The 12,450-nt window shown below is 36.2% G+C and overlaps 1 long non-coding RNA gene across 1 annotated transcript; it reads left to right on the forward strand.

Annotated features, from left to right (window-relative positions):
• The first annotated feature begins 289 nt into the window (after positions 1–289).
• LOC119237456 (uncharacterized) lies at positions 290–10,455 on the forward strand. Its single transcript, XR_005123343.1, has 3 exons — positions 290–432; positions 7,334–7,435; positions 10,380–10,455. It is a non-coding gene; the product is annotated as an uncharacterized LOC119237456 (long non-coding RNA).
• The last annotated feature ends 1,995 nt before the right edge of the window (positions 10,456–12,450 follow it).

The following is a 12,450-nucleotide window of genomic DNA, read 5'->3' on the forward strand; positions in this document are numbered from 1 at the left end:
CTAATCTGTATGAGATATTATGCTAGTATCTGATTTTCTAAATAGCAACATATATAATTGCTAAGAGTATTGATAAATTGACCTTTAAAATAATTTTGTATTTTAAAATTGTAGCTAGCATTTGCTTAATTGGATGAACAGATTTTCTTCATGATTCACTTTGCTATATCAGTCAGCCAGTTTCTATAAAACAAGATAGTTTTTATTTCAAAATAGATTGTTCTGAAATGTTTGGCTATAAAATATTGAATGGTTTTCATTTTAAAATGTATCATTTTCTTTCAGATTACAGTGTAGGATTTTGGAGGTCCTTCCTCCATCACATCATCAAAATGGTTTTGCTAATGGACATGTCAGCAATGTAGATGGAGAAACTATTATCATTAGTGATAGTGATGATTCAGAAACACAAAACAGTTCTTTTCAAAACGGGTAAGTGATTTTTATTAATTTTTAAAGTGTTTATCAGATTGGCTAATAATACCCCATCAAAATAATAGTTCTTTATTCTCTTCTTTCTTTCTGGTTTTACTACAGTATAGTACCCATTTAAACAATGTGATTTAGCAACACAAGTTGGAATTTGCGAAATTGAAGCTTACCCTGTTAACTTTTTTTTTTTTTTAAATAGAGGCATGTTTTATTTATTTATTTGTTTGTTTTGTTTATACAAGCACTGGGTACAGTCAGAAGTGCGGGAGGGTGAGAGAATTCACCAGAGCCAGAGCAGGGAGCAGAGCAGGCAGAAGGACCAAAGTACACTGCTGAGGGGAGCAGCGGGCGGCAGGAGAGGTCTGCGCGCCATGTGGGACCCTCCTCCGGTGGCTGGGGAGCATCTGGGGATCGAACCGGTGCCACAGAGGCCGTGGGCAGCTTCGCAACCCAGCGCTCAACTGCTGCGCCACCGGGAGGCCCATTACCCTGTTAACTTTAATCAACTGTTTTAAGAACATTTGGAACTCTCCTCATTCACCTTTTTTTTACTTGGGAAAATTTATTCTGTATCTTAATTATTATACTTAACCACCTTATGGTGCTTATGGTAAAGAAACTGTAACCTTCTGAAATTCAGTTAGTTGATAACCTTTGTCAGCTAAGTGCCTTTGGAGAAAAATCACAAACATATGTAGATTGATATTGTCTACAGGTAAGTTTAAAATCTCCACTGAATCCTCAACCAATTAAAATTCCTTTTATGTATGTAGCCCAGTTCCCACAACTGTTCTCCACAACAGCTGTCTAAATCTTTGCTGTTCTATTTTGTTCTCTCTTGCCTGTTAAGCATCTCAGTTAAAAGTGCTTTCTCCAACTTGTCTTGGTCTTTTTCTGTTTTCAGTCAACAGTACCATAATATTCAAATAAGAAATCTGAGGCCTTCTCTTAACTACTTCTTTAACTAAAGCCCTTGCTCCTGGCCTGTAACTATCAACCTTGTAGTTTAGAACCTTGTAGTTTAAGTTGTCTTTTTGTCTGATTGTAGCTATAACTAGGATATGAGCATTAATTGTGGCCAGGCACTGTGCTCAGTGCTTTTATGCACATTTTCCATTCCTAGAAGAGTGTTGTTACTCTTATTTAACAAAAAGAAACTGATCCTTACAGAAGTTAATTCACTTTGCCAACGTCATCTAGCTAGTACATTGCCTTGCAGAATAAAATTATTTTTAGGGGAGTGAAATAAACATTACTGGACCTATTATAAGGCTTTTGATATATATCATTTTTTCTTGAATTGCTATCATTAAACAGAAAAACTAATCAGTCTCTCATTGAATACAGGGTTTGGGGTGCAAAATTAGTTGGATATTGTGGTTGTGAATGTATGTCCTTCAGTAATTCTGACAGTTCCTGTGTTTTATTTTGACTGTATCATAGACTATAACTCTTAAATGGAGTTTGACTATGCAAATCTTGAAGGATTAAATACAGATTATATGTAAAATATTTTAATAAATGTTAGAATATAAGCATTTATGTTTTTTTTAATTTTAAAATGATTTATCATTTAAGGCTATTTTGTAGAAAGTTTTAATATACTTTTTAAATTCATTTAGGTATTGTGAAGCGCTTTGAAATGAGGAATGTCAAAATTGTTAAGTTTAGCATTCTAGTATATACTTTTTAAAATTTGAGTATGAGCTGCTTGTATATGTTGTGGCTAATTTGTTACCCTGAATACAAAGCAGATTAATTCAGAATTGTAATAGTAAACATTTTGCCTATCATATGTAGCATTTACAGCAAAATTTCATTGGTGACTTCTGTGTGTGCCACTTACAACAAACTCATCAAAATTTGGCCATGAGAGTCAATCAATCATAATTTCCTGCCTAAATAAACTGCCTCATCCCTTGAATATAGGTACTTGAGATAGACCCTTAGTATAGGAAAAGTGAGTAAGCTGATCAGTTACTTTATTTGCACTTATTTGTAACCTTTTGTGATTCTTACAAAAATCTGAACCTTCATTATATGTCAGCATCATAAAATGTCTAGTTTGTAGATTGCTATTGTTATATCCTGAGGTTCCAGGAAAGATGAAGCATAGTCATCTTTGGATCTTTACTCTGTTACAGAGTTTTTTCTATTAATTCCCTAATTTAACTTTTTTTTTAAAGATTTATTTATTTATACAAGCACTGGGGTACAGGCCAGAGGCACGGGAGGGTGAGAGAATTCACCAGAGACAGAGCAGGGAGCAGAACAGGCAGAATGACGAAGAAATACACTGCTGAGGGGAGCAGCGGGCGAGACAGGAAAGGTCTGCCCTGCCATGTGGAAATCTCTCTGGCTGGGGAATTGACCCAGAGCTGCAGAGGCTGCAGACAGCATCACAGTGGTGCGCTCACCCTGCTGCATCACCGGGGAGGCCCTATTAATTCCCTAATTTAAATGAATAAGAAATTTACTTCAAGATTCCTCTTTGCCTATAAAGCATAATCTGGATTTTCTCATGTTTCCGTTAGGAGGATTGAAGGAAGGGGAAGGGAACAAATATTGGCCATTTTCCGTGAGTTTAAACTATATAAAAGCATATGTTGTCTTATTCCTCAGAACATTCTGTAAGGATAATTATATTCTGTACATTGAGAAATAGAAGTTCAGAATAAGAAAAATTTCCCAGCATCATTAATTTCATAATATCTGTAAGAATTAATAACCAGAAGGAAAAAAAAAATCTATAAGAATTACACATTTAGGGGGCCTCCCTGGTGGCGCAAGAGGTTAGGGCGCAGCACTATAAAGCCGTCGGCAGCCACTGCAGCATGAGTTCAATTCCTGGCCAGGAAGGTGACCCACATAGCGCAGCAGGCCTCTCCTGACTCTCTCACTGCTCCCCTCAGCAGTGTATTTCAGTTAATCTGCCTGTTCTGTTCCCCACTCTGTCTCTGAATCCTCTCACCACCCCCCCCGGCCTGTACCCCAGTTCTTGTATGCAGAAATAAATCTTTATAAAAAAAAAAGAATAGCACATTTAGAATTAAGCCTAGGTCCTTAAAATGATCACCAGTTTTGTTTTGTTTTTTTTTTTTAAAGATTTATTTCTGCATACAAGAACTGGGGTTACAGGCCAGAGGTGTAGGGAGTGAGAGGATTCACCAGAGACAGAGTGGGAAACAAAACAGGCAGATGACCACACTGCTGAGGAGAGCAGCAGCGAGTCAGAAGAGATCTGCTACTGCTCCCTGCCGGGGATCGAACTTGTGTTGCAGTGGCTGCAGATAGCTTCATAGTTGCGTCAACCTCTTTCACCACCAGGAGCCCCTGATCAAATGTTTTATGAAGTCTGTGTATGTTAAAAAACATGTTATTCCATTTAACCATTCATTTAGTGACATTACAGTCACAGTGTTATACAGATATCACTATTTGCCTTTTATTACCCCTGTTTAAGTGATAGTTCTCCATTCCCTTTTCCTCCATCCCCTTATCTTGAATCTGATTTCTGACTCTAGGTCCACAGATACTTCTTTTTTTTTATTATTTAAATTGTTCGGTTTTTTTTTTTTTTTCAAAGATTTATTTTATTTATTTATACCCAGGAAATTTCTATAGATCTAGGAATGGAATTGCTGGGCCATATAATTCTATGGTTAACTTCTTTTTTTTTAAGATGTATTTGTGTTTACAAGAGCCCGGTTACAAGGCAGAGATAACAGGGGATAAGAGGATCCACCAGAGATGGAGTGGGGAACAGAACAGGCATACTGACTGAAATACACTGCTGAGGGGAGCAGCAGGCGAGACAGGAGAGGTCTGCTGCACCATGCGGGTTGCTCCCTGGCCCAGCAGGGGATCGAACTCATGCTGCAGAGGCTGTGAATTGTTTCATAGTGCAGTGCTTAACCCCTTGTGCCACCAGGGAGGCCCTATGGTTAACTTTTTAAGAAACTGCAAAACTGCTTTTTACAGCAACTGTACCATTTTATATTCATACTAATTTGTCACATGCTCACCATTTTTTGTTTTTTTGTTTGTTTTTTTGATTATAGCCTATGAGAAGTGGTATCTCATTGTACTTTTGACTTGCATTTCCCTAATGACCACTGATGTTGAGCATCTTTTGATGTATTTATTTTATTGGTCCTGATATAAGTCCTGTACCAGTTTTTAAATTTAGGTTGTTTAATGACTTCTTTAATTATAATTCTTTAAATATTCTGATCCATCAGAGTTTTATAAATTGACTATTTTGATGCATTTGAGGGAGCTTATTCACTTTTTTTCAAAGCCAAATACCATAGCAGTAAAAGTAGGAAATTGAAGACTTGATTTTTTAAATAAATTTACATTTATTTCCTCAGGATAGTATATTACTTGTTTATCAGTGTGGGCATCAGCTGTGGAGTCTGACTGAACAAAGCAGTAACTGCATAATTAATTTTGTAGGTCAGCTTTTGTTGATGGACAGTGATCAAGGTTTTAGGAAACTGACCACTTATTTATTTCGAGGATTGAAAATAACACTTTAAATGTGTTTCTTACACTAAGCTTCTAAAAAAGACTAAGAAAATTGTTGCTTTTCCTTCGCATCGGAAAGCCTATTTCATGTGTATGTGGTAGCCCTGGACATTTTAGTGTCTTAGCACTAACATTCTTGCAGAACACTTTATGATGTCTTTGCCAGACTTGGTTTCTAGAGTAACATTATGAAATCATTTTTTCTCAGTTATTTACCCTGAGGTTTATGACAGAGCCTTTGATTACACCAATCTAAGTGTAATTGAGATTGAGATGAGGCTAATTTTTATAATCATGACTATTGGATACTTTGTATATGTTTCGCTTTACATATGCAAGTTTAAAGATTAAATTTAGAATTATGTTTTATTCAGATATTCAGTGTATCTAAAGCAAATTTTTATTTTAAAAATTCGCTTCTTAGCTCTTATTTATAGCCCTTGATAAAAGTCTAAGCTACATTTTAGAGAATATAATTTAATTTGTAGCATATAAAATTGAAGTAAAGAGATTTAGAGTTTAATCTATTAGTCTTCTGAGAATGATAACATGTATCATCTGTCTGCTCTCATTGTTCTTTTCTTTACTCATCTCTTATGTTTGCCCACTAAGAATGGGTTTAGCAGCAATTCCACACCTAGGAATTTACCACAAGACACAAAAACATTCATTTGAAAGGAAACTTTTACTCCTATATTTATTGCAGCACTATTCACTAATACCTAAGATAGGGAAACAGCCTCAAGGCCCCCAAATATATGAATGAATCAAGAAGAATGTGGCATATATACACAATGGAATACGATTCAGCAATCAGAAAGGTAAACTTATGCTATTCATAGCAACATGAATGGAGGTAGAAGGGCTTATGCTCAATGAAATAAGTCAGAATGAAAAAGAAAAAATATAGGATGGTTTCACTCATAGGGGGAATATAGGGAAACCAAACAAAGGGTCAAAAAAAAAAAGACAAAACTTGCAGGCAAACTGTAGATCTAAGGCAGACAGCAGGGGAGGGAAAAGGAGAGGGGTTAAAACAGGGAGGGAAGAGCAGAAGGGACTTTGGTGACAGTTCTTGGGTTATATGGTGGTAGTTTAGTATTTGACCCATTGTAGGCTCTTAACTGCTTATTGGATGGATGGGTGGATGAATGGATGACAAATGAATAAATATACCCTCAAAGGAAAGAAAAGATAAGAATTTGGGAGATGGGATAAAATGTGTAACCTCTGCTAATTCTTTTTTTTTAACTGTTGAGGTTCTCTGTTTTATTTTTTAAGTATTTTATATATTTTTACATCATTGTTCATTTCTTTTAAAGATTTATTTATGCATACAAGAACTGGGGTACAGGTCAGAGGTGTGGGGGGGTCTGAGAGGATTCACCAGAGACAGAGTGGGGAACAGAACAGGCAGACTGACTGAAATACACTGCCGAGGGGAGCAGCAGGCGAGTCAGGAGAGGTCTGCTGCGCCATGTGAGTAGCTACCTGGCCAGGGGTCGAACTCATGCTGCAGAGGCTACGGATAGCTCATAGAGCTGTGCTTAACCCCTTGCACCACCAGGGAGGCCCCATTGTTCATTTTTAAACAATGTTTGCTTCCCCCCCCCCCTCTTAGTTCCCATAGAATTTCCTTCAGCAATGCACCCTTGCACCATCACCTCAGTCCCCTGTGCTGCTCCCTCCCTCCCTCTCTCTGATCCCTCTCCCTCTCCCTCCGCTGCAGGATGTCTCTGGCTTATAATTGTCTGGGTCTTTTTTGTTATGTTGTGTTGTGTTTTGTATTATTATTTTTTTCCCCTGATGTCTTATTTGGTTCCCCTGTACTCCTCCTATAAGTGAAACCATCCAATATTTTGCATTTTCCTTCAGACTTATTTCACTAAGCATAATTCCTTCTAGCTCCATCCATGTTGCTGCAAATTGCATGAGTTTATCTTTTTTGATTGCTGAGTAGTATTCCATTGTGTATATATACCACATCTGCTAATTCTTAACATGGATAAGCTACATTGTCTCCACTTTTACTCTGGAGTTACATAGCTATGAAGAAGAAAATTTGAAAGCAAATCCAAGAACTATTTGTTTCTTTAACCTAAACTGGGTGCTCTGTGCTTACTCATCTCTAGTTAATTTCTTCACCCAAGGAATATATATTGACTGTGTAAAGTACCCATGAACATATAATAGTACTTTGTACCATTTTAGATAGTAGAATGGTGGTGATGGGTATTACAGTAACTTATAAAATCCTAGATAAAATATAAATACGTTAAAATCTGTTTATGTTCTTAGAAACTAGATTTCCATTTAAATCTCATGTTTCTATACAAATTATTAACTGATTTGTGTCTTTGCTCTTTTTTAGGAAGAAAAAAAATACAATTGATCCTTTATTATTCAAGTACAAGGTGCAACCCACTAGAAAAGAATTGTATGAGTGTACTATTGTTAAAGCAACACAAATCAGGTAAGATTAGGTAACTTCTCTTTGCTGGTTTAACATAGAATAATTAGATTAGGAAGATCTGGTATAATAAATAGGTAGTGTTGCAAGTGCTTGCTTCCCTTTTTGAAATAAGGGTACATTTATTTGCTCATAAAATGAATCCTAATAGACTCCCTGAATCTTTTTTTAGTTTAGTAACAAACCACAAATTGTATTTACATCTGAAGATTTAAGCAGGATTCAATTTATGAAGTACATCTCATGAGAAAACTTGGTGTTCAAAGTTGAGAAATCTGGGGTTGCTTACAATACAGAACACATTTATAATATTTCATTCCTTAGACACCAATATCTGAACAGTCTCTCCACTCTTTTTTTTTTAAAGATTTATTTATGCATATAAGAGCTGGGGTACAGGCCAGAGATTCAGGGGGTGAAGGATTCACCAGAGACAGAGCGGGGAGCAGAACAGACAGATCTACAGAAATACACTGCTAAGGGGAGCAGCGGATGAAACAAAAGAGGTCTGCTGCGCCATATGTGTCGCCTCCCTGGCTGGGGATTGAACTCGTGCTGCAGTGGCTACGGATAGCTTCATAGTGCTTCATCTTAACCTCTTGCACCACCAGGGAGGCCCCTTCTCTACTCTTTAAAAACATAAAAATAAAAAATTAGTATCTTTAAAAATTCCTGTTTGAGGTCAATTGAAAAAGAGAGATTGTGAGTAGTAAATACCAATTTTTAAGGGCTGGCTTTTAGTTACGTAACTGTATCTTAGGAAAATCCCTATTATTGTCATTTGAAAGCAAGCAGACATTAGCTAACTATCAGCTTGCCATGTAGAACTTTTTCTTACCTTCTACTTGATATAAAATAATTTTACTTATTCTTTTATCCTTGTTGCCCCATATATACTCATATAAGCCCAAAGAAGAATGATAATAGCATATATGTTAAGTGAATTCTGAACAGGATATATTCTGTAACTGTTATAGCTGTATGTAGTTTTTTGACCTGCTCCTTTTCCGACCTGCACTGGTTCACCCCTCCTTAGGTAGCCTGGTGGTCCTCTGTCCCTGGGAGGTCACCATATTGATGCTAAACTTAGTGCAGACACCTGGTCAGCATACCGCACTATAGCCACACAACTCCTGGGCGCAAGCAATCCTGGTTAAACCTTCCAGGTAGCTGGGACTACAAGTGTGTGCCACTGTGCCCAGCGTTGTATATAGTTCTCTGTTTGGCTGGTTTTTTTGGGGGGCGGGTGGGGAGGGTCCCATCATTAATTTAGGATCTCTGAAGCATTCTACATTTTATTACATATTGAAAAATATTTCCAAGATAATGCTCATGGATTATTTAAACCTTTGAATTTGTTCTGTTTATGGACTAATTAGCATACTTGAGACTACCAATTTTTTCCTTATTCATAGTAAAGTTTTGACCTTTTTGGCCTTAAATTCAAGATGTGTTCTTTATACACTGTAATTCTGTTTCATACTTTTCATTTTTCTATTTACCTTTTGACTAAAACTTTAAATATAATTCTACTAGATCTTGCTTGCAATCTTATTTCCTTCTTAATTGGAAAACTGAAGAATTGTAAGGTAAAAAGTAATATTTGGTGGTAGAACACTTAAGTGATTAGTAACTCCTTATTAGTATCAAAAGATAGTACAATTCCTGTAATAAAGAGATGATAATATTCCCATGAGGAAGATTTGATATGATAGAATAATAATGACAAAAAAACTTTTTGTGATTATGAAAATACTACATGGGCAATGTATATAATATGGTAGCCACATAATCACTGTTGATAAGTTGAAACATGGAATAATGAGAAACTGAACTTTTTATTTTATTTATAAAAACTTGTGGCTGGTAGAAGTCACATAGCATAGTATAGTTCTTGAACACAAATATATATTCAGTAGTCAGCAGATAATTACCTTCTCTTTGTCAGCTACCGTATGGTACTGGGATATAGTAGTAAAAACTAGACCCCTTTCATATAATTTTTTGTATGGTCTAGAAAAAATACATGCTTTTGGGGGAGGGCGATTATGTTAAAATGTCTATATTTATTCACTCCCACACACTTTTGCCTTGGCTTTTTCTTGAAAGAAACACATAGAACTGTCTTAAAACATTTACTTTTTTTCAGAATCTTGCATGACCTGAAATTAATTTGTGGGGTGTTTACTGTTTTTGTTTTTTGTGATGATATTTGTTTTTGCTGTTTTTGAATTTGGTGGCAAAGGGAATTTAAAATATTATATGCTTAGAATCTTGATATAACTCTGAGTGCTGATTTAAGTGTATATATAGTCTACTGATTCTAGTTTTTTAAAGATTATTAAGAATGATGCTAGCTTGAATGATCATCTAATTTTATAAGGTATGGTTTACTCACTATAGTTTATTTTTCTTGAGTTTATTTGATTTTTGATTGGTTTCTAAGCATCAAATGCATGTACTAGTTTTGTGATGAACATTTATAATAGAGTTACTTGGGCCTCCTTGGTGGCCGAGGGGTTAGGTCTTAGCTTCATCACCTCTGTGACCTGAGTTTGATCCCCAGCCAGGGAGCTGACCCACGTGGCACAGCAGACCTCTCCTCTCTCACCCGCTGCATCTCTCAGCAGTGTATTTCAGTGGATCTACCTGTTCTGCTCCCCACTATGTCTCTGATGAATCCTCTCACCCGCCGCACCTCTGGCCTATATCCCCAGTTCTTCTACACAAAAACAAAAACAAATATTCAAAATAAAGTCACAAATAGGTCATATAACACTCTACATAAATACTTCTGTATAATGTTCTCACAAATACTATTGGAAAATGAAATATCCTTCTCTTCCTAGGTTTGAAATTCTGGTTGTAGATATACAGAGGTGGTGGATTTTGAATTGAAGTCTCTGAAACTAACACGTTCCTCTTTCTCTTCCTCCTTCCCCTATAGCCGGAGAAAACATCTATTTTCTCGTGATAAACTAAAGCTTTTTCTGAAGCAACACTGTGAACCACAAGATGGAATCATTAAATTAAGGTATTCAGAACAGTGACATTATTGTTGGGAAAAAGGAAAAAATGAGAAAATAACTAGTGTTATATAGTTGTGACATGGCAGAAATGTTTCAAAGATGATTGAAAATTGCTTTTGATTGTGAGTTTGGCAACATACATCTGAAGAGGTGTGAACATGTTCCCCTATATCATAAACAGTGTTGTAAACTAATGTCACCTCAGTAAAAATTACAGGAAAAAAAATTGGGAAGTAAACCTAAAGTGGATAACTTTCCTTCCTGTAAAAACAAAACAAAAAACAAAGATGGCTGAAAATAGCTCCCTTTTTATCTGGAGCCATTTTTTAGTACTTTTTTTTTTAAGATTTATTTATTTATGCATACAAGAACTGGGGTATAGGCCAGAGGTGCAGGGGGTGAGAGGATTCACCAGAGACAGAGTGGGGAACAGAACGGGCAGATTGACTGAAATACACTTCTGAGGGGAGCAGCGGGCAAGACAGGTGAGGTCTGCTATGCCATGTGGGTAACTCCTGGCTGGGGATCGAATTTGTGCTGCAGAGGCTGCGGATATCTTCATAGTAATGTGCTTAACCCCTTGCGCCACCAGGGAGGCCCTAGTACTTTTTCTTTATATATATTTAAGTACATACTGTATTTTACAATTGTTAAAATTACCATGTCACTCAGTACTACCACCTTTTTTCTTTATGTAAAAGATCAACCAGAACAGGTGAGAATAGATGGAAAACTTGGAAAAAGAAAAGTCACGGATGTTGGGCATCTAGATTCAAAAAACAACGCTAAAATAGATCCTACGGATGGGAGAATGCTACTTAATCAGAAACCAATACTAAGATTATATTTTATTCTTAAGGTTTAGAAACCTCACATTGTACGCTAAATAAAAAGTTAAATGGTAAACAAACTAATTTTTTTCTTTTCCATTTTCTTTTTCTTATTTGTTGTGGTAACATTGGTTATAATCCTATATAAGATTTAAAGGAATAGGGATCTGAGAAGCTTCTCAGATGTATGTCATCTGATGACAAAATAGCTAGAAATAGATGAGAAAATAGCTAGAAAATAGCTAACCACACCCACCACCAAAACACCCATAGTCCTTTACTACAGATCATAAGCTCCCCCCTAAAAAAACCCCTAATTTTTAAAAATGAGAAAACATTTGACTCACATTGGAAAAGAGAAACCGTAAGTTAAAAAATCATAACATGAGTTAGAGATATATGCATGTATCAGAAATCCACTGCTGTATGCTTAAGGTTTGTGCATTTCATTATATGTGTTTTATCAAAAGAAAAGAAAATATGTGTATGTGAGTTTACTCTGTGGGAAAAGTAGCACTTCAGATCTCTAGAGACTAAGGTAGATTATTTGATAAATGAAACTGAGACACTTGGTTAATTATTTGGAAAAATTAAGTTAGATCTAACTTCAAAAAGAAACAAGTCTTAACTTTATGCATACTGAAGTATTTGAGGAGAAATAGAAAAGAACTACCAAGGTTGAGATTGATTTGACAATGTAAACTTACATAGATTTAAAAATATTCATGCATAGGGCCCTCCCTGGTGGTGCAGGGGTTACAAACACAGCGCTATCAAACTATCACCAGCCACTGAAGCATGATTTTGATCGCCAGCCAGGGAGAAAACCCATATGGTGCCATATGGTGCCATATGGTGTGGCAGACCTCTCCTTTCTCACCCGCTGCCCCTCAGTAGTGTATTTCAGTAGATCTGCCTGTTCTCCCCACTTTGTCTCTAGTGAATCCTCTCAACCACACACCTCTGTCCTGTACCCCAGTTCTTGTATCATAAATAAAAATAAATCTTAAAAAAAATAGTCTAGTAGACATGTATAAAGCTGAACAAGTTCTGAATTCAAAGTAAAAGGAGAAGTCTTTTGGATTTAGCAGTTATCCTAGAACTACACCACTTCTGGTAAAATGAACTTGACGTCTTTCAATTTAATTCTGAGTTGAAA

This window comes from Talpa occidentalis, unplaced genomic scaffold, assembly GCF_014898055.3.
Source record: "Talpa occidentalis isolate TD23 unplaced genomic scaffold, MPIMG_talOcc4v2.1 talOcc4.909, whole genome shotgun sequence".
In the NCBI taxonomy this organism is placed as follows: Eukaryota; Metazoa; Chordata; class Mammalia; order Eulipotyphla; family Talpidae; genus Talpa; species Talpa occidentalis.